Raw genomic sequence first — 22450 nt, forward strand, 5'->3', positions numbered from 1 at the left:
AATCAAGTTGAAAAAACAGAGACTAAATTTTATTGTCCAGCCACTTCAAGTTCTGAAAAAGAGGTGCAAGGCAGAAGATGAGGGATCATTTTGACAAAGGATAGTGAGAGACAAAGTGTGCAGCCAGCTACACTGCAGGGGTCAGGGAACAGAGAGTTAGGAAAAACAATGTCCTTCCCATTTCTTTATCACAGTGGCAGCATCAAGCCAGAGTGTAGAACAGACAAGAAGCATCAGTGAAGTCAGCTATGCCTGGCAGGGAGGCAAACATTTCAAGGATACCACTGATAGTGGTGGCCATGGTGAGATAGCTCTCTCAAAAGTTTTTTGGGCAATAAATGCCCAAGAGAATACTAACCTAAAAGAATATGATTTCGACTTTTCTTGAGCACATGAGAAAACACCTCTTAGATATTCTACAGAGTAATGGAAGGGCTTGGCAGGAAAGTGGAGAGGGCTGCTGGATGGAGCTAAAGAATCACTGAGATCTGTAGCTTCATATATTTTGTAATTGCAGTAAATAGCACATGCATCATTTGAGTTACCTGTCCAACATGTTTTTGGTTTTGGTTTTCACCTCAACTAAAGAAAGACAAGCTCCTGGAGGACAGATGCTTATCTTAAACGTTTCATATTCCCCACATTACCCAGCACTATGCTGGGCACAGTTTAGCTGTTCAATATATTCTTATTGACTTCCATAGTGCACAGGCCAAAGGAATTGATCAATAAATAAATGAGAGGATACTTTAGAAAAAATTGACAAACAAGACATGAATAAATCACCGAGAACAGATGGCATCTAACCAAATGTTTTTAAAGCAGTCAGAGGACACTGGAATTGCTGGCTAAAATGTTTAATGTTTCATTAGAATTGGACACTGCAACAACCCCTGGCATATTGCCATCTTGTTTTTAAAAGACTTGAAAAGTGACCTTGGAATTGGTTTGCTGCTACAAATTTGAAAATTAGTATATTATATGATGAATATTAGTAATGAAATAAGCAGCTTTTACTTGTTTTTAGAAAGAAAAAAAATGGGCCAAAAAGTGGAATTAAATTTAACTAAGTGTTATTTATATGCTGAAGAACAGGGGACGAAAGGGGAACCAACAGAAATAATTTATTCCAACTTTTAGAAAGTCTTGGGAAAATTCCAGGCCAACAAATTCACCAGATGAGAGAAAATGCTTACTCATGAAAAGAAATTTGACTTCAATAGAGGAAACAAAGGTAGGAACACATTGTTTTCCTTTATCTATGTAAATGAAAACATTGAAGTATATGAGGGATGGTGACAGGAAAAAATATTGAATATCTTCATAACTGATTTCAAAGAGAAAGCAAACAATTTCAAAGGTTGAGTGAGCTTTCAGCAAATAGAGCAGAGAGGGAAGGACAGTTCAGAGAAAATGTGTGCAGAGGCTTCAGAGACCTAATGCCAGTCTTGTATCAGGGAACAGCCTCGGCTCAGGTGAGCAAGAAATGGTAAGAGTGCAGTCTGGGCCAGATCATGTAACTCCTTCCTGAGAAGAATGACTGACGCTATCCTTCAGGCAACACGGAAGTACAGCATTTCAAAACTGGAGTTAACTTGATTTTCAGAAAATAATTTTGGAAATAGAATATAAAGGGAAGTCAGAAGAGATGAAAACGTAGGCAGAGATTAGCAATAATTAGACGGTAAAAGTGACAGGATTTTGATCAGTTTTCAGGTAGTGAGATGAAAAAATCAAAGATAACTTGTGTGTTAGAGCTTGAGCGACTGAGACAGGAGACGAATAAATTATAGGAAAAGAGTACCTAGGTAGAGCACGCTATAATGAATTTGACATGTCACATTTAATGAAAGATAGAAATGTTCAATTGGCAGAACTATAGATTAAGAAAAAAATAAGGGTATCGACTTACATGTTAGATAGTTAAAATCTTAAGGATTCCCATTTTATAACACTTATCTAATGACAACATTGAGAATTTCCTTCCCAATCGATCATTCCATCACTTTTAAGATGAGATATTGTTATCTCCCCACTGGATTATTTGAATAACCCTTTTACCATTTCCTCTGCTTCCAATCTGTTCACCTTCAGAATCATTTGCATTCTGTAGTCAATGTGTTCCAGGACCACTAGTTTCCACTGAGGAAACAGCGTCTACTGTCTCCCTCTGGGACGGTCATGCAAAATATCAGCAGTTTCTGAAGGCCCTACAGCTTAGAAATCTGCTTACTTGTTCAAATCAGCATTTCTTGAACTTATTTAGTGATGGAACATGCTTTATTTTTTATTTATTTTTATTTTCCCACGTGAGATTTTTTAATACCTAAGAAACTAACTTAGATCATGGCCTTGCTGGCACCTTGATTTTTAATTCCTGGCTACCAGAACTGTGAGAAAACAAATTTCTGTTGTTTAAACCACAGTCCACTAAATACAGCAATAAAAGTGCCACTTTATTCCTATCACTCTTGGATTAAAAGGAAATTTTTCTAGTTTCCTAGGTCTTACAGAATCAAGGCAAAATGCACAAGTTTTTCACTCAACCCTTCAGAATCTAACACAGATGTACCTTTTAAATTGACTCCCAATCTTCTTTGAACCTTACCCAGACCTTCCCCTGGGAACATGGCATTCTGAGAAGCCACTTTTATACAGCTGTTTCTGAATACAAAAGACATTCCAACATGACAAACTAAGTGTTTGTGATGTGGGTTATTTTAAAATAAACAAGTTAAAAAAATAAACTTTTAACTATTTTAATTTTGGAAAACATATTTTTATCTCATCCTTACCCCAATATCTATAAACGCTACTACTTTATGAGCAACCCAAGGTCAAGAGCGAAATAATATGGAAGCCAGGGATGTGTGAGACAAGAAATGGATTGAAAAATGAAATGGTCTTTGAGAATCATCTAGCAGAAAAACCACATGTAATCAGGAGTCATGTCACCACATTTCTTTTTATCAGGAAAAACTATCAATCAATATAAGCTAAGTGTCTGCTTCTTCTCATGTTAACATATACTTTGTACGGCCTTTCTCTCAGTCTTTGATTTCTTACTTAAAAACATTACTCTAAATGGGAGTAGATAGATCAAATAGCCTAATAATGGTACTTTTTGTTATCTATTTATATATATGGAAAATTGTTTTTGGTAAGCTTCCTAATTTGGCCAATGTTATCTCGTCAAGAATATTTATTTGAAGGGGGAAGATTGATGGAGAAATAAGGCAGAGAGTTGAGTCATTATATGATTACTTATCTCAGCATCAAATTTCACAGAAATACCTCGATAATATTTCCATTATTTCCCTTAACCATCAATGACACACATACATTTGGTTTTATTTAGTTAAATATTTTTATAACCATGAAAAAGCATCGGGTGTTAAACTCTTAAATTGCTAACCCAGTATTAGTTTTGTTTTTGTTTTTGTTTTTTTGATGTAAAAAAGTAATGCTCATTGAGTGGTAGGAATGGCGTTATCAAAGAAGTCAGAATCAGAGATTTGTGTCTCAGCATGACTTACTTATAAAAATAAGCATACACATGTAGCCTAAAGGAATGTTTCAAAACTCCTACCTTAGAGTCTGGTCTTGGTCTTGCCACATCTAGAACAAACATAAATCCAACTCAGGTAGCCTTGAAAAAAATCATACAATTCTCTACTGAAGTACCTTGAAGAGGTGGTGAAGTAGCAGAAGCACACAACACTCCAAACGTCCTAATCGGTCCTATTTACCCCTCTAGTTCCTTAAAAACCCTCTTTGCAGGACAGTTGCTACTCCTTCAATATCTTTTTTCTCTGAACATGAGCCCCTTTCCCTGACTACTTGCCCTAGAGATAAATTCTTTACTTCCTGAACTTATTATATCCCCTTTCTTATGTAAATCAATCCTACCTTTCCTTTCCTTCAATTCTTCTCTACTGGAGATTCCTTTCCAGTGGGAGACAGCTCTCATTATCAGATCAGCACAAGATCCAGAAGGTGAGCAGAGAAAACTCAGGCTCTTGTTTTTGCAGACATAACAGGAGAAAACCCAATGAATACCTGTCATGTGATATTTCTGTCACTGTCCCATCTGTTTTGCCAGAACCATTTTGATGCAAATTAATCGAAGAGCTACAGCATCACAATCGCCATATCAAGATGTCCAGCTTTACATCCTGCTATCCTTAATGTACTTTGTACTCTAGCCAACTACATTAAAATATTTATTGTGTTACATTTGAGCTGAAGTTCAATTATTGTGGGCTCGGCCGATCCATGGCCACTTCAGGCTACCATGTTCGTTCATTCATTCATTCATTCATTCAACAGCTATCTACTGAGGACTTGTGATCGCCAGAGATCTGAGGAGGGGTGATGTAACCAACAAGACAGACATCAGTCTAGCTTTTAGGATATTTTACATTCCATCAAAGGGGAGTGAGGAAATAGAACAAATATATTTAAGTAAACAAATTAACAACAAAATGTCAAATGATGCAAAGTGTTAAAAATTAAAATAGGTTTATATGATGGTAGTGAATAAGAAGCTACTTTTGGTGTATGGCCTCTTTGAGACCTGAATGACAGAAAGCAAGAGTCATGACAAGATCAGGAGAGTAAATCAGGGAAAGAGAAAGTGTGAGCCAGTAGGAGTGAGTTAAGTATGTTTAGGGAACAGAAAGGAGGCTCTAGAATGGTGGAAGAAAAGGTATGAGACAAGTCTAGTCTAGGAGGCAAATGACAGGCCATGAAGAGCTTTTTAGGACAGGGTCAGAAATTTGGATTTTATTCCAAGCATAAGGAGAAGCTACTGAAGAGTTTTGAGCTAGGAATTTCCATAACCTGATTTATATTTAAGTACCTTCCTAATACTTTCTTAGATATAGAAATTATATCCATTCCTCAAAGCTCAATTCAAGCATTCCACCTCTATCATTAGGCCATTCCTTATAAATCCTGATCAAAATATTTTTCCTTGTTATGAATTCTGCTAGAATTTTGAGAACAGATAGACCTGAAGGCCAAGTTTTGAAACTAGGGAGCCTTGGGTCCAAATTCCAAATCCACCACTTAAAACTATGTGTCACTTTGAGGGCCACGCCGTCCTCCAGCGGCAGCGGGACGCTTTCCAGAGCCTGGGCAAGTTGCCGGGCCCCAAGAACACTGTCGCCCGCCATGTGGAGGGCAACGGTCCTGGCAGCCCAACGCATCCAGCTGGAGCGCCAGGGTGCAGAGATGGGGCCGCCCTGCAAGGTCAGCTGGCCGACGACCCGGAGGTGCTACCTCTCGTGCAGGCGCAGAAAGCCGAGCTGCAGTCCAAGACGGCGACCCTGGAACAAGCTATTCAAGACGCCCACGAGTGTTACTACGATGAGATTCAGCTCTCTAATGAACATACTGAAACCCTGCTGAAGGAGATTGCAGAGACTGAGAGGAGCCTGGAGAAGTCTTCCTGTGATCGCTGGTTGCCCAGCAAACCCTGAAAAACCAGCTGGACCAGTAACATCGGATGATTGAAAATGAAGGCAACAAGTTGAGCTCCGCCTTCATTGAAACTCCTGTCACTCTGGTCACCCAGGCCACGGAGCTTCTCTCAGCCCTCGACCCAGTGGGAAAGATCTTTCCAGGGCTGTACAGGATATAACAACAGCAAAGTATAGCTAAAGACAAAGCAAATGAAAGCCTGGAAGACGCACCACTGAAAGGTCTGGAAGACACAAAGCCGGTGCAGGTGGTAGTTAAAGAAAGTGAATCTAAGCTTGAATCAGAGGGTAAAGAAGCAAGTCCCTCTACCCCTAGAAGGGCTCCAAAGGACATGCCAGATGGAGGGCAAATAAACAAACCCTTGGAGAAATTCTGCAAGCTGGTCAAGGAGAGAGCAAGAAACCCCAAGGAGCCCAAACCCCCAGCTGACCTCTACACCAAAGGGCGGTGCAGTGCTGCTCTCCAGGGATGCTAGTTAAGTGGAATCTAGATTTTATCTTGTCCGTCCCTGCTAGGAACAGCAGCCTGCAAGAGAGAAGCCCTTCCAGGACTTTGGCGTATGAGAAGGTGGAAGTGATGAAATCCATGGAGAAGTTCTCAACTGACAGTATTCAGACAAATGAAGAAACTGCTGTAATTGTGGAGACCATGATTGGAAAGAAAAAAGAAAGCAAGAAAAACCTATGAGAGAAGGACTCTCAAAATGTCTAGGCTCCATGGGAGAAATGTCTCTGGGCCACTGTAGAGGATGTGATTTGATGCTGTAGAACAAAAAATAAAGAGTGAGCGTTCCTGTTTGGATTAGACCATAGTTGGCCCATCTGAAATTGCCAGTGAAGCCTTAATTAAAATACTGTCTTTGCTTGCAAAAAATAAAAAAAATAAAAAATAAAAAACAACAACAAAACAACAACAACAACAACAACAACAACAAACTATATGGCATTTAGAAATCTACATAAACTTTGTGAGAAAACAAGTTTCTGTTGTTTAAACCATCCAGTCTGTGGTGCATTGTTACGGTAGCCCAAGCAAACTCACACAACCTCTATTTAGTGTTTCTACAGCTACTTCCCATAACTGACATTTTTGTTCTTATACAGTACAAGGCACTGGTCAAAGGGCAATATATACAGTGACCCATCTAATTCCGACACAAACCCTATAACGTAAGCACTGTCATTAGCCCCATTTTAAAGCTAAAGCAAACTAAGGAACAAAAAGTAACTTGCTCACACAAATGGAAATATGAGGATATAGGTTTGGATTCAGGCTGTACAACTCTAGAGCTCTCAATGTGTATAGACTACAGTCTATCAAAAACAAAATACAAGTGTTCCACGGAGCTTAAAACTCAAAAGCCAGACAGTGCCTTATGCTTTTCATGTGGTCTAATGGCTATATATCTATGGGCTATTTTTATTTTCTCCCCTACAGACCAAGTTCCATGGGAAGGAAAGCTATTTGCTCAGTTAACCTAACCCTCATTATTTTTATTTCCTTTTGCAATTCTCAGATTCAAAAGTCACCACCACCAACCCCGCAACCTTCATCAAAAAAGAGGGCTACGGTCATTGCTTCTGTGAAATAACCCATTAAAATCCTGCTTGATTTTGAAATAGTTTTTGCTATGTGAGTTTTTACTGCTCCTCCTTTCTTTTTCCACACATTATGTTCTTGCTAGCTTCAAAGTGTGGAGGCCAATTTAAATTCCTTTTCAGGTTGAGGCTGCACCCACTCTTCACCATGTACTGAATATTTTTTATTTTTTATTTTTACTCATTTTCAGGATTGAAAATTCTGAAAACACGTGTTATTAAGCTACTCCGTGCAATTGAAACTATGCTACGTCCTGGACTAACCAAAGAGATAGCATTGCTACCCTATAGAAACTGTAAATATCTGAGAGCAATCTCTGTATCTCTAATCGAAAAGATATCCCTACAGAAGTAAGTACAAACAGATTCACCTATACTCTGGAAGGTCAAACGCGCAGTCTGTCCAAACCATTGCGTTGCTAGTGGAATCACTGCTTTCCATTTTAAATGGAAGCTAAACTCTACTGGTACATAAGTTGTTTGGAAATGAGAATGTGCCCTTTCCTGTTTATTCCAGAGGCAGCAGTTTTATGAGTTCTGCTGTAACACTATATTTTTGCAAGGGACAATTATGACCATAAAGGGAATTGTGTGGTAAAGACTACAGAATCTGCCGTTAGGCAAGAAGATGACCTTTTTACTCAGCTGGCTTGCCAAGTTTGAGCAGGTTCTTAGCATTTGGGAGAGATTTATGGTCACTAAAGGAAGCCTAACTGCCAACCATAAGACTGAAAGTCCTTATTTCGTAAAAAAAAAAAAAAAAATCTATGTGCAAAGAGTAACAACTTGTGATTCATATAAGTTCAAAAATTCTATTTACTAGCACTTTTCTCCTGAGCATTGAGTCTTAAAGGGCTTCTTCTCCTCTATACTCCATGCATGCCCCTCCACTCAAGGCTATTTCCTCCATTAAATTCCTCAAGAGTACACTCATTTAGTTATTGTCTACATACACACTTGGAAAAGTTAAATTTGCAAGAGCAGAATTTCCCAGGAGACAGCTCTACTTTAGGCCAGAAGGAACAGGACTAGGAAGTTTCCAAGTCTGCTTACCAAGAAGCTCTTGGAGACGCATTATAAATAACTTAGTTCATCCTGATAATCAGGAAGAAAGAACATTGGGGAACCAGTCCAGGTGACGGAAGAGCCTGTATTATTCATCCTTCTGGCCTAAAGGTGGCATCGATTATGTTGGCAATAAACATAGTGGATCATGTTGCTAATGGAACAGGTTAAATAGCATTAAAAAGACAACAAAATTAAGATCCCAGTTAAAGTAATTTCCAAAATAATAAAATAATAAATCATTTAAATATTAAAAATATATAATTAATTAAAATGGGTACATTTAAAGATAATCTTGGAATGACAAATATTTTAGAAGTAACAGTTATACATTAAAAAAGAAAATCTTATTAGACACTAAAGGTTTCCAATGACTATTTTTTCTTAAAGTATGAAGACTACCTTTAAAAATGTTTATGGCAAATATAAATGTATAAAAAGTCTACAAAACAATACAGAGGGTGCAAAAAAATACACATTTTAAGAAAGGAAAAAACTGTATTAAAATTGTAATAATATATACCGATAACAAAAGATGAATACAAGTCACATCTGACTTCTGCAATTACAAGAGGTGCTCAAAGTGATGCTATTTGTTGTTACGTGTAACCCAACTGATCCTAATATAGCAGTTTTGGTTGGTTTTTATCAGAAGTCTGATTTAATAGCATCAGTGTCCAGACACTTCTGATTATGGTGAACTACTGCTTGAGCAACGTTGACTGAAGTGTTCACTTGTATACATTGTTTTGGCACTCCTGGTATTTTAAAAGAGACAAATAGTGTAGCCAAATAATAGACAAAGCATATAACCAAATCCTCCATGTTGAATTGGGCCCTAATTCAACATATGGTGTGTTTATAAGACAAGGAAAATTTGCACTCACAGACACATAGAGTAGATGGCCGTTAAAGAAGGAGGCAGAGATTGTGTTAATGTTGCCAGAAGCCAAGAAATTCATGATGTACCAGACACTGGAAGAGGCAAGAAAGGTTCCTACCCTTGAGGCATCTCAAGGGAGGATGGCATTTCCAACACTAGATTTTGGATTTCTGTCCTTCAGATTTGTGAAAGAATAAATTTCTGTTGTTTTAAGTTACCCAGTTTTGGTAATTTGTTATAGCAGCTCTAGGAGAATAACACACCAAGCAAACAACATACAAACAAATACAAATGGTCAATAAATGTTAAAGGTCTGTTTAAGCAAATTTTTAATGAATTATTGGGCATTTTTAATTTTGCCTCTATCTTTGCCGCCATATATCCTATTCTTCACAGACAAGCCAGAATCTTCTATTTAAAAAGTACATTAGATTAAATCAGACTTCTGATAAAAGCTAACCAAAACTGCTATATTAGGATCAGTTTGGTTACAAGTAACAACAAACCCAAATATCAGAGGCTTAAACAAATAGCATCACTTAAGAGGGGAATAAAGGTACGTAGGTCAGGAACTCAACGTGTCAGAAAGGACTCACTGTCCTGTGATATCTAGTATTATTTAAAGTCTAAAAACCATTGATTCACATATTTTTATCTGGCGTTTTAGTTGTTTAAAGTTGGGGGTATTAAATTTGGTCCTTGTTACTTCATCATAACACATAGCCTAAGTCCTGAAAGATAGAGATTTTTCAGTTGTGATATGGCATTATGTTCTTTTTCCATAATTTCCATGTCTCTACTGAGCTTCTCCATTTGTTTATTCTTTCCATTTTTTTGTTATAAATCTTTTAATATATTTATTATAATTCCTTTAAAGTCCTTTTCAGCTAATTTCTACATCTGGCACATTAATAGTACTTTTGTTGACTTTTTTTTTTTCATGATAATCATGAAAATTATGGGTTACTTTTTTCTGCTTCTCTGCATGAGCTAGTAATTTTTAATTGTATCCCAAATATTTGAGTTGTCTTGTATACACTCTGGATTGTGTTACCTCCTCTCTATTGAATTTTGTTCTGGATGGCAGTTAAAGTCTCCTATCCACTTATTTATTGATTAACTGATCTGTTGGAGTTTGTTACTGACTTAATATACACTCCTTTGGTGATTATATGTGTGACAAATACATTTTCCACTCTGTGACTTCCCTTAATATTCTCTTAATACACTGCTATCAAATCCACCATGACCAAGTAGAACTTATCCCAGGAATGTAAGTTTGGATCAGAATTTGAAAATCAACTTAATTTATCATACTAACAAACTAAAGAAGAAAAATCATATGTTTTAATGGATGCAGAAGAAATGCTTGATGGAATTCAGTGTTCATTAATGATGTGGAATAAATCTCAACAATCTGACAATTCAAGAGAACTTCCTTAACTTGATTAATGGCATGGCCAAAAAACCAGCCAACCAACCAAACAAACAGACAAACAAACAAACCTTATAGCTAACAGCACTCTCAACAGTGGAATAAAGAATGTTTCTCCCTGTGACCAGTAACAAGTCAAGGATTTCTTCTCCTGTGTCTCCTACATTTAAAAATTGGGCAAAAGTTTCACACAAACACTTCACTGAAGAGAATATATGGATGACAAATATGCATGTGAAAAGATGTTCAACATCATTAGTCATTAGGAGAATGCAAATGAAACTCACAATGAAATACCACTACCCACATATTAAAATGGCTAAAATGAAAAATAAATTTGATAATATGTAGTCCGGGTAAGGATGCTGAGTCACCTTAATTGTGGGAATGCAAAGTGTTGTTACTTTTCTAAACAGCTTAATAGTTTCTAATAAGGTTAAACTACCGTGTTTTCCTGAAAATAAGACCTAGCTGGACAATCAGCTCTAATGCGTCTTTCAGAGCAAAAATTAACATACGACTTGGTCTTATTTTACCATAAGACCAGCTCTTACATAATATAATATAATGTAATGTAATGTAATGTGATGCGATATAATACTGGGTCTTATATTAATTTTTGCTCCAAAAGATGCATTAGAGTTAATTGTCCAGCTAGGTCTTATTTTCAGGGAAACAGGATAATACTTACCCTGAAATCATATAATCATCACCCTCTGGTATTTAACCAAGAGGGAAAAAATATGCCCATACAAGAAGATGTTTGCAAACATTTACAGTGGCTTTCTTATAATCAATAAAAAACTGAAAATACACATCTCAAATGCTACTCATAATAGATAAATAACTGTGGTACATACATAAAATGAAATACTGCTCAGCAATGAAAAGTAATGAAGAACTGCTATGTGCAACAACTTGAATGAATCTCAAATACATTATACTAAGGGAAAGAAAACAGGCGCAAAAGCTACATACCGTAGCCTATAGATGATTCTCTTTATATGACATTTTGGAAAAAGCAAAGTCATAAGGAAAGGAAACACAGGTAAGTGTTTGGCAGGGACAGGGGGAGTGGGAAGAGATTGATCAGAAAGTACATAGAGGGGATTTTGTTTGGGAGGGTGATGGAGATGTCTTATATCTTAATTGTGGTGATAGCTGCAGAATTGTATGCATTTGTCAAAACTCAAAGAACTATACACCTAAAAAGGTGAATTATATTGTATGAAATTGTCTAGTTATCTATTTGCCTAACAAAGTATCCCAAAACTTAGATGCTGAAAACAACCAACATTTATTATCTCATGATTTCTGTGAGTCAGAAATCAAGGCTCACTCAGTTTGGCTGGCTGCCTCTGGCACAAAGTCTCTCATGATGAATCACTTTGTATCAAGTGCAGAGTAATTTGCATACAGCATTTTATTTAATCTTCACAATAATCTCATGAGCAAGGCATTACAATCTACATTTTACACAGAGGGAAATTGAGGCATACAGAGCTTAGATGGTATTCCCAAGGTGGTACAACTGGTGAACAGAGGAGCTGAAATTAAAAACAAAATCTGTTTAACTCCTAAACCCAATTCTCTTTTAATTTGGCATCCCTATCTGAAATATCACTAAAAAATTTGTTCAGTTATTTAGACATACTTATTTGATAAATATAATTTATTGGTCTGATTCCATTTTCACAAAATTATACGAAGGAGGGAGTTATAAATGTAAGCAAAGATTTAGGTAAAAAGCTGTACATCGAGATATCACTCAACAACCAACAGAAAAATAACCAGCTTAAAACTCTAAAGTAGGCAAATAGTTAAAAATATTATGAAATATAAGGGTATTCTCAACTATTAATAACATGGAAAGCGTTCACCGACTATATAATCTTAAGTGTTTCTAAGTACTAAGAAGATGACACAGTAGTACCATCGTCAAGTTATAACTTTAATCTCTTTTTCCTATGCACTGCATTCACAAAATTCTATTCAACATCTGAATTTCTTCTTTTTTTTTTTTAATGTTGTTGTCTGATTCTAAAGTTCACCTGGTTCCAGGTCAGTATAGCAAAATATGTCCCTCTTCTTTCCCAAAAGATGATTTCAATAACAGAACAAATATAAATATAAAAACACTCCATAGTTTTAATGGAAAACAAGAAGAAATCATCCTCTGATGAAGACTGACGAAGAATTTGACAATATAAAGAAGGTTGCACTGGTTTAAGGACAAAACCTTGGAGCACCAATAAACACGCGATCTCATCAGGCAAAGTAGGACAATTTCTGAATAAAAGGTACTTGCCTGTAGGGAGCCTTGACTCAAAGTCTAGATTCGTCACTACAGGGTGGAATGAGAATAAGCCAAGAAGTATTCAATAAGGTCATTCCTTCAAGACAAGTTCAGTATTCCATGTGCCTGGCTGTAATGTTTCCCAGGAAACACTGTGAAATTATCTCATGAAATAATGTAGAATGTTTTCCCTGATAGAGTTCAAGAACAGACTTTGCAGCCAGAGAAAGTTAAGGGAGTTCTTCAGGTAACTTTAGCTGGGCGTATTTACACCCTAGAAGGAGCAGAACCTACAAAGCTAGTTCCTTTAGTTCCAGAAATCTGGTTGTTAAACCTTCACCAGAACAACACATAGAGACGCAACAGAGGCTGGAAAAACGCAGGGTTTTCTTTTTCTATACTTTTTAAGCTGAGCACATTGCCATTGCATATTCTGTTGGCAAAAAAAGGAGGATAAGATGGTAGAAAAATAGAAGCAACTAATATAAGGATAGATGTAATTTTAATTCTCAGAAATGAGCAACCTCATTGCTAAGATAATTTTGAATCTCTACAGAAAGAATAACTTGACGAACAAATAGTACTTAAAATGGAATTAGTAATCTGTAAAGATATACCTATTTTTTTTACACAGTATAGTACAAAATAAGAATAATGTAAAATTATAAAGAAAATTTAAAAGACATGGAGGTAAATCTCAAAGATCAATATGTATCAAACAGAAATTTTGCAAGCACTATCAGTACTCTACAATTAAAGAATAGAAATAATGGAAGAAAGGGTCAAATACTTAACATAGAAAAATGTTCCCTTCGAGACACATATCTAGGATAGATCTTTGTGAAATATCAAAAATCAAAGGAGAAAGAGAAATTCTTATCATATTCAGGATAACAAAAATAAATTACTTACATTAGAGTGAGAATCAGACTGGAAATACACAACACTACTGAAGAGTGGGAAATGGACACATTTTTAAATATGGATGGACATGTATTTTGGGGGTCAATTTGACAGTTTCCACAAAACTGTAAATGGGCATATCCATTGAGGAATCTGTTGATTATCCTGGTGTCAGTACTCCACAAATGTTGGCCCTGATATACAAGGAGATATGTTAAAAAAAATTGCCATACCATGGACAGTAGCAAAAATTAGAGTCAGCCTAGAGGTTTATCACTTAAGAATAATTAAATAGGTTTTAATATTTTCATATGATGGAAATCTATGTGGGCCATTGAAATAAGTTATATCTGAATGTACAGATATGGATGGCTTCTAGTCCCTATTGAGGGGCAAATTGCAGAACAAAGATAGCATTTCTATATTCAGAGGAAGTGCAGAGAATACATAAGAAATTAGCAAAGAAGAGAGGAAAATGGAGATAGGAACTTCCACTCTTTATTTTATACATTTGTTTAATATTTACTTTTCTTACAAAGAGTAAGCCCTTCTCTTGTAATTTCTTAAAAGTTTCACTAGACTACATTCATGAATAAAGGCTATATTTCCAAGCATTAGAATTTCCAAAAATGCTGGGGAAAATATAATAATAAAGAAGAGCCTATATCTTTATGAATCACAATTTTCATATTCAGGCAGAAATCATAACATTTGACAAATAAGACTATATAAAAGCTAAGACAAAAACTACAAAACAGCTCCCCCCACACTAAAAAAAAGAAAAGAAAAGAAAAAGTAAAGTTGTATGGATGACAAATAAGGGAAGCTAAAAGACAAAAAAACTGAAGGGACAAAAACACGTAACTTGGATAAAAAGTATTAATTATATTTATATAGAACATTTAAAAACACAAAATAGAAGAAAGGGAGTTTAAATAGCTTGTCTAAAACTATATAGCTAAGAAAGCAGAGCTATGACAAGGTCAGAATTGTCCTCAGGCAGCATCAGTGCAGGGCTCATAGCCTGACCACCTTGCTGCCCACTGATAACTGGCGAGTGCTGGCCGCCCGGGCAGGTCAGGGCAATGAGCACGACACAACCAGCCTCCAGGCCCTCCTGATGGATGTTTGAGTCAGTGCAGAATTTCTGGACAGAAATTCGTCAAATGATTTAAATGCCTTAAAAAATGTGCTTATCCTTTGATCGTGCAATCTCACATGTAGACATTTACTCTAAGACTATAAGCAGGTGAGTATTCAAAACAGTCTTATCAGTGACTACAATTGTGAACTACCACTTCAGTATCCAACAATAATGGCTTGATTAACATAACATAAATAGATACAAATTTAGATAGAGAGACATCCACATAGAGACATAGAAATTCATTACACTCTTACATATGTTAAGAGGTGGGAATACGGTGTCCTTTATATGCCTCCATTTATGAAAGAAATAAGGTATATATACATAGAAATGTGTCTGAAAACATAGTAGATTCACTCCAGAAAAATTTATTAAGTATCTAGTAATGAAGGGTAGCATTGGATAGCGGTCACGAGCTCACACATGGCAGAGAGGTAGCCTGAGTGAATCCTGAGTCTGCCACTTACTGGCTGTACGGACCTGGCAAATTATGTGTGCTCTCTCAGTGGAAAGGAGAGCTATGGAGAAAGATGCAATGGGGTCAGAAGAATAGAGGGTGTTGGGGTGGGGATTGTAGTTCAGTTGGAATGGTTGTGGGGACAGAGCCCCAAAAAGCAGTTTCCAGGCTCTCGGCCTCACATAGAAAGGTGCTGGCTCAGGTAGTAAATGGCCATCAACTGTGATCAAGTGGCCATCAGCTGTGGCTAGTTGGCCGTCAGCTGTAACCAGTGAGCCATTGGGCAATAATATAACTGCCGTGGCTACGCTAGCAAAAAAAGGGGGGAGCTAGCAAGAAGATGGTGGCTGAGCCTGCAAGCGGCACAGTGAGGGTTGAGAACTGTGTGGCTCCTGTTTCCTGTGTCTCCAACCCAGCCACCAGCGAGAATATAGTGGTGTGACTCCCCTACCTATGGCTCTGTGGGTGTTCCTTTTTGGCCTCACCATGTCCTGCGTTCTTATGTGGGGAGTGGGACCAGAGACCCTGCCGGGCGCCCCACACGACAATGGTTATGGGAAGTCTCTCTAAGGTCTTAAAAAAGAAAAACAAGACAACAAAAAAATAACTCCAAGAAGGGAGGAAGTAGAGAGGAAGTGCCCCAGATATCCAGGGAATAGAATTTCAAGCAGAGGGAACTGGGAATGCAAAAACCTGACGTTGGGAAGTGTGGGGGATGTTCCAGAAGGAGGAGGAGTCCAGGGTAGCCATAGCAGCATGAATTACTCCCAACTGTTCATAGTGGAATTCATAGACACTAGTTTTCTCTTCATACTTGCAATACATTCATACTGGATGAATTTTTTGTAATTAGCATGAAAGTACTTTTACAATGGAAAAGAGCAAAATATTTACATTTGGAAAAAAAGAAAATAAAACATTACTCTCTGTTTTATTGCTCTCTCCATTAAGTATTATAAGTGTTCAGCTTCTTAAAAAGGTACGCTCATATTTTCCGAGCAAACTTCAAAGCCTTCTGCTCATTCAGGCTCTCCTGAGAGGGCTTAGCAGTGAGAAGTGTGTGCTTATGATTCTTTTGGGCCAGAGCTGTTTTAGTACTTCGCCCTTCACCTTGCCTCCACCCTTGCACCTTGTTTGATTACAAACCATTCTTAACTTTAAAGGACTTTTAAAATTGGCATTTCCCTCATGTGCCCCAAATAATGAGCATATATTTTAAAAGTAGAAAATGAATTTGATAAAATATTTTGCTTGGCTAGAAATGTTTTCAATAGTTCATTAACTGCAAAATAATTCCCTACTGAATGCCAGAGATCCTGTGCAAGATGTTGCCTGGAGCTAAATAATATGTGTTCACCTTTTAATCACACTGACAGAGGGGAAATGGAAAGCAAGTCTACCGGTATTCAACATGCAGTCTTTATTTTAATGGAGAAGAGATGAAGTGTGAATAGTACAAAGTATCAGATAATTGAAAAAATGTTTATGGTTTTGCTGGGGGTGAGTATAGTTTTACTATATAGGTATTTCCAATAATCTTACAATTCACACTCATTGAAATCATGAAACCACATTCTAAAAACCTGATGCAACCTGGCAGTCTCTTTTTTATTCCTCTTGTCTGTTTCTGCCTGATCTTCAAGCTCGTGATTGACAGCATCCTTCCTTCCCAGACTATATATTTAGGATTTGCAAGAGCCATGGCTTAAAAATATATTTAGCTTCCTTTTGCTCCATCTTTGCAATCAGGTTAGTTCACAACTTTACAAGAACGACATGGACACTAGACATTGTTTACTGAACTGTTGTACAACTCTAACTTCACAGCTGCATTGTGAGCAAGTTGAGGGCAGGAAATAGTGTCATATTTACATTTTTGTCTTGAGAAGCTAGCATAATGCTTGGCAGGTGATAATTGTCTAATGTTTTGGGGTTTTTTTAGTCGAAATTAAAAGACAGTTCTGGACCACAGTAACTTTCTACTTCATATTGCGTTAAAAGAGAAGTTTGCAATTTTATTTCAATAGAAAGTTTCTTCCTACTCTATTTCTGATTCTCCAGCAAGCCAGGTAAGAAGGTCAGCAAGAATTCAGTATAATTGCAGAAATTTGTTTGTTTTATTAGTGAGTACCATTCCAGCCTGAATTTATGTTTTCAGCTTTATATCCTCATTGTTTTTTTTTTTTTTTTTTTTTTTTAAGATGAAGCCAAAAACAGTTAGAATGAAAGATCATTAATTCTTCTGAACTAAAATGGGTTTTGTTCATTGTTTGGCCATGACACTATTATGGAAACCTGAAGTATTTGGTTTGGTTTTGCTTGGGGAAAAGCAAAAAATTGTAGAGTACCAGAGATTTAACAGGATTAAGTGGATTATCCATTCTGTATGGCCCTTTCACCCACAAACCCACTCCTAATTTATGGTGATGATTAATTCTCCTATGAAAGCAACAAAAAAAAACAGAGAGGGAAATACTTAAAGCAAATTATCAGCCCTTTCATTAACAATATATCTCGCAAAGCATCACAGAGAATATGCTGCTTCTTGCCATTTTTGCCTCTTTTCCTCACTATCATCCATTAAAACACCTTAGTGCTGTATTCAGGTGCATTCCAATGGCCACATTCAGAGTTACCTCTGTCTATTCCTTTTATTCCTTGAAATTGTGCAAAAAATTACAAGGTAGAGGTATAGGCAACAATCAACAACGTTTGGCTACATTATTGAGATTTTTCTTCTCCCAAAACATTCTGCAGGACCTAGTGTCTCTCTCTTTGCATGATGATGGACTTTAGTGCTTTTCTTTTAATGGGTCTTTGTTTTTTTCCATGTCTCAAACAGCTATTTCTGAGTTTCAATGCAGTGACTGGAAGAGTTTACAGTCCTTCTCCTTTTATCAGGAACTTCCATTATATATGTGAACAAGACAATCGCCTCCATCCATGCAGAAGTCATGAGCCTCCTAATACTTCTGGTCTTACACACACTGCTGTGAATAATAGCAATTCTGGACTCATTCCCACATCAGGGAGGCTACACATTGACATTCAATAAAACAGCAATCGAAGTCTTCTTTTTTTAGCTCTAGAACCTCATTCATAACCAGCTAACAATTTAAAGTTTTTAAATTACACCATATCATAGTCCTCAGAAATGTTCTCTTTATGACTCATTGCTTTCACTTCAACATAGTTTTGTGAGTGGGTGCCTCATAGTAGGAGCTGAAGCAGAAGAGAAAGTTCATTAAATAATCATTTTGTATATTATAACACATGTACCTAATAAACACATTGAAAGATTTAAAATATTCCAGGGAGGACATAGTCATAGAGGCAGTTTGAAATATGATTTAAGCAATTATAAAAATATATTTATCAAATGCAGACAACCAATCTGTGTATTTCAAGGGAAAATACTTTATTTAGACTTTGAATTCACTTTTTATTCATCATTAAAGCCAAAGTTCTAACATTTCATTTCTATTGCAAACTTACCACCATTTACTTTGCTTCTATTATATTCTGCTTAAAATATGATATATATATATATATAAATATATATATATATGTACCATATATGGTATATATATATATATATATATATATATATATATATACACCAAGTTTATAGTAAATCCTAGGTGAAAATTAAACTAAAAATGTATTAAATAATAAAATAGCTAAATGAAACAAGTTATTAGACTAAATTACATTTTAATTAATTTGACAGCATATCATATTAATGATTAATCTCCTTTCAAGTACTTATATTATCTAGTTTGTCTTTTCCTTTCTCACCAATAAAGTTAATATATATGTTAAAGAATGTTTGGTAAAGTGGTACATTAAATATTTTGTCAGTGTTATTAGCAAAAACCTGGTATTTAAAGCTACCAGACCCTCTATATCTAACAGAGAAATAGCTCCACTTGGTATTACTGTTTTTGCTTTGGGAAGATTCTCTCATGTGTCCTCTCACATTACAGATACAGACAGTGAGTTCCCATTACATGCAAAAGGTATAGAATAGTGAAGATAACACTGAAAGAGAACACAGTTGGAGGACTCAATTTACTCAACTTTAAGATTTCATATAAGCCATGGTAGTCATGACATCATGGTGTTGGTGAAAAAAAGATACATAGATCACAGGAACAGAATAGAGAGCCCAGAAATAGACTAACACAACTATAATCAACTGATTTTGACAAAGATACAAAGGCAACTCAGTGAAGAAAGAAGAATCTTTTTCATCAAATGGTGCTAGAACAATTGGATATCCACATGTGAGAAAAAGAAATAGAACCTAGATACAACTTCATTACTTATATACAAAATGGCTCAAATGGATTATAGATCTGAAAAGCTTCTGGAAGAAAATTTGAGTTACCTTGGGTTTGGTGGTAAGTTTTTAGATACAACACTAAGAACATGATCTATAAACAACAATAACAACAACAAAACAAAACAAAACAACCAACAAACAAAAAACACCAACCATGATCCATAAAAGAAAAAACTAAGAAGTTGGGTGGGTTTAATTAAAAAAAAATAAAATTGCTGTGAAGATAAATAGAGGATGTGTTTTTGTCAAATCACATATATGGTAAAGGATTATTCCAGAATATACAAAGATCTTTTAAAACTTAACAATAAAAAACAAAATACTCAATGAAAACAATGGGCAAAAGATTTCAACATACATTTCACCAAAGAACACATATAGATAACAAATAAGAATAAGAAAAGATGTTCAACATCATTAATCATAAATCAACAACAAAATACCATTACATACCTATTAGGATGGCTAGAATTCAAAGACTTGACAATACCAATATGTGGAAAAAATACAGAGCAACAGAATTTCTCATTCATTGCTCGTGAGAATGTAAAATGGTACAGCCACTTTGAAAGACAGTGTGGAAGTTACTAATAAAGCTAAACAGTTTTACATATAATTCAACAATTAAGCTCCAACTGATTTGAAAAATGATACTCACATAACATCTGCATACACGTATTTATAGCAACTTTATCAATAATTGCCAAAGGAAAAAAACTGGAATAAAACAAACTATCCTTCACTAGGTGAATGGATAAACAAACTGTGGTAAATTCATATCATGGAATATCATTCAGTGATAAAAGGAAATAAACTATCAAGCCACAAAAAAGACATGGATGACTCTGAAATACATATTGCTAAGTGAAAGAAGCTAGTCTCAAAAAGTTACATACTATATGATTCCAGTTATATGGCATTTGGAAGAGAAAAAAAAAAAAAGAAAAAGAGAAAGAAAAAAACATATGTGGTTCCCAGCAGTTTGGGGTGGGAAAGAGTTGAATAGGTAAAACACAGGACTTTTCCAGGCAGTGAAAGTATTCTGTATGATATTGTAACAGTGAATACATGACGTTGCATATGTTAAAACTCCTATAACTTTACAGCACAATGAGTAAACATTAATGTACGCAAATTAAAGAAATATATTTAGAAAGTTAAGGGATCCTAGAATGGAATGCAAAAAGGTGATGGAAGAATCTAAATGTGTTATAACTGTAAGAAACAACCACACTGAAGGGGTTGTGACAAAGATACTAACCTAATAACTTGGAAATGAGTGGAACCTGTAAGACCAAAAGCAAAAGTAACTGTACATTCTCTATTTGGTAAAGTTGTTTCCGACTGGCATATGGGCTAGAAATTCTGAAAGCCCTACACATGAATACTGGAATTGAACAATTAAAATAAATGAATAACAGATGGTGGGAACAGGTTTCTCACTGTTGGAGTGGGAGTATAAGCTAGGGAAGGAGGTTAGAATGATCCATGTGGCTATAGAACCTAATGAACTCATGGTTAGTTTACTATAGATATGGGTGGGTATCTAGAGAGAAATACTTGTAGATGTGTATATATAAATGGGTTAGTATACATACATACATCTAGTTTTTCTTCCAGTTTAAAGGGTCTAAAAACAACAGAAACGCAGTCATAATGAGCAAACCTAGTTCACAGATTTTGGTTTCTTGCACCATAGTCTAATACAAAGAACCAGAGTTCCTTGAGGAAGGGCTGATCCTAGGAATGAAGCAAGAAATACACAAAATAAGCCTAGAGCAACTTGTGCCAGGAAACAAGGGCCCAAAAGAGAAAAAAATTGCTAGGGTCGTGTAAAAGGGCCCCAAAAGCCAAAGAAAACAGCTACCAAAATAGAACAATTTGAGCAACAAAATGTACAAAGTATGGACTCGAGATTAATAAAATAATAAATATCAACATTGGTTTATGAATTGTGACAAATGTACCACATTAATCCAAGTTGTTAGTAACAGGAAAACCTGGCATGGGGTATCTGGGAACATTCTGTAGTTGTTTTGCAATAATTCTGTAAATCTAAAACTGTTCTAAAATAAAAAGTTTATTTTAAAAAAACTACACACTCTCCTGAGCAAAGTGTATGTTTATGATTATCTATGGATAGGTAATAATATCACATCCCAAAGATCATTGAAAGGTCTTTTTCTCCAGGTTTCAAGTCCATTAACCTGCACAATGCTCAAAGTTTATAGCCTAAGCTAATTTTATGCCAAAAGACAAGACCCACAAATTTTCCAAAACGATTAAAACAAATGCTGTGCATTTTCTGTCAGATTAAATTTTACATTGCTTTTGATCTTTATAGCTTGTATATGAGATACATTGCAGATTTAAGAACAAAATTCACTTAGACAAGTAAATGACTTTTGTGCTGTATATTTCCACACACTAATAGCATCATTTGCATGCTAAAGATATGACATTTTTATTCTGCTGTGGCCACCAAGGATTAATTTAATGAATTGAAAAAGTTTGGATTGTCTTCTGAGAGAGAGAAGGTTGAAAGGTACATTTTGCTAAATATTTAAAATCTTTAACCTTTGTGGTATAGATCTCCATGATTGAAGAAAAAAAAAAAAAGATAGGTGCTTAAAGCATAGTTGTAACTTGCTTGAATTTTTTTCTTTCTTAAATTCAGAGGTAATTTAGGTAAATTACTGACCTAATATTAGGTAAATTAGGTAAATTACCTCTGAATTTAAAAAAGAAAAAAATTCTTTGAATTTAATACACAATATTTCTAATAATGTTATAATTATGCTATGGTAGAATTTCCAAACATGTTTGTAAGATTTCCT

At 35.8% G+C, this 22450-nt stretch overlaps 1 pseudogene; it reads left to right on the plus strand.

Moving 5' to 3' along the window:
• Positions 1-5078: 5078 nt before the first annotated feature.
• On the plus strand, positions 5079-5999 carry LOC117015068 (filensin-like; annotated as a pseudogene).
• Positions 6000-22450: the final 16451 nt, after the last annotated feature.

The sequence above is a fragment of the Rhinolophus ferrumequinum genome, chromosome 22 (assembly GCF_004115265.2).
Source record: "Rhinolophus ferrumequinum isolate MPI-CBG mRhiFer1 chromosome 22, mRhiFer1_v1.p, whole genome shotgun sequence".
Taxonomy (NCBI): Eukaryota; Metazoa; Chordata; class Mammalia; order Chiroptera; family Rhinolophidae; genus Rhinolophus; species Rhinolophus ferrumequinum.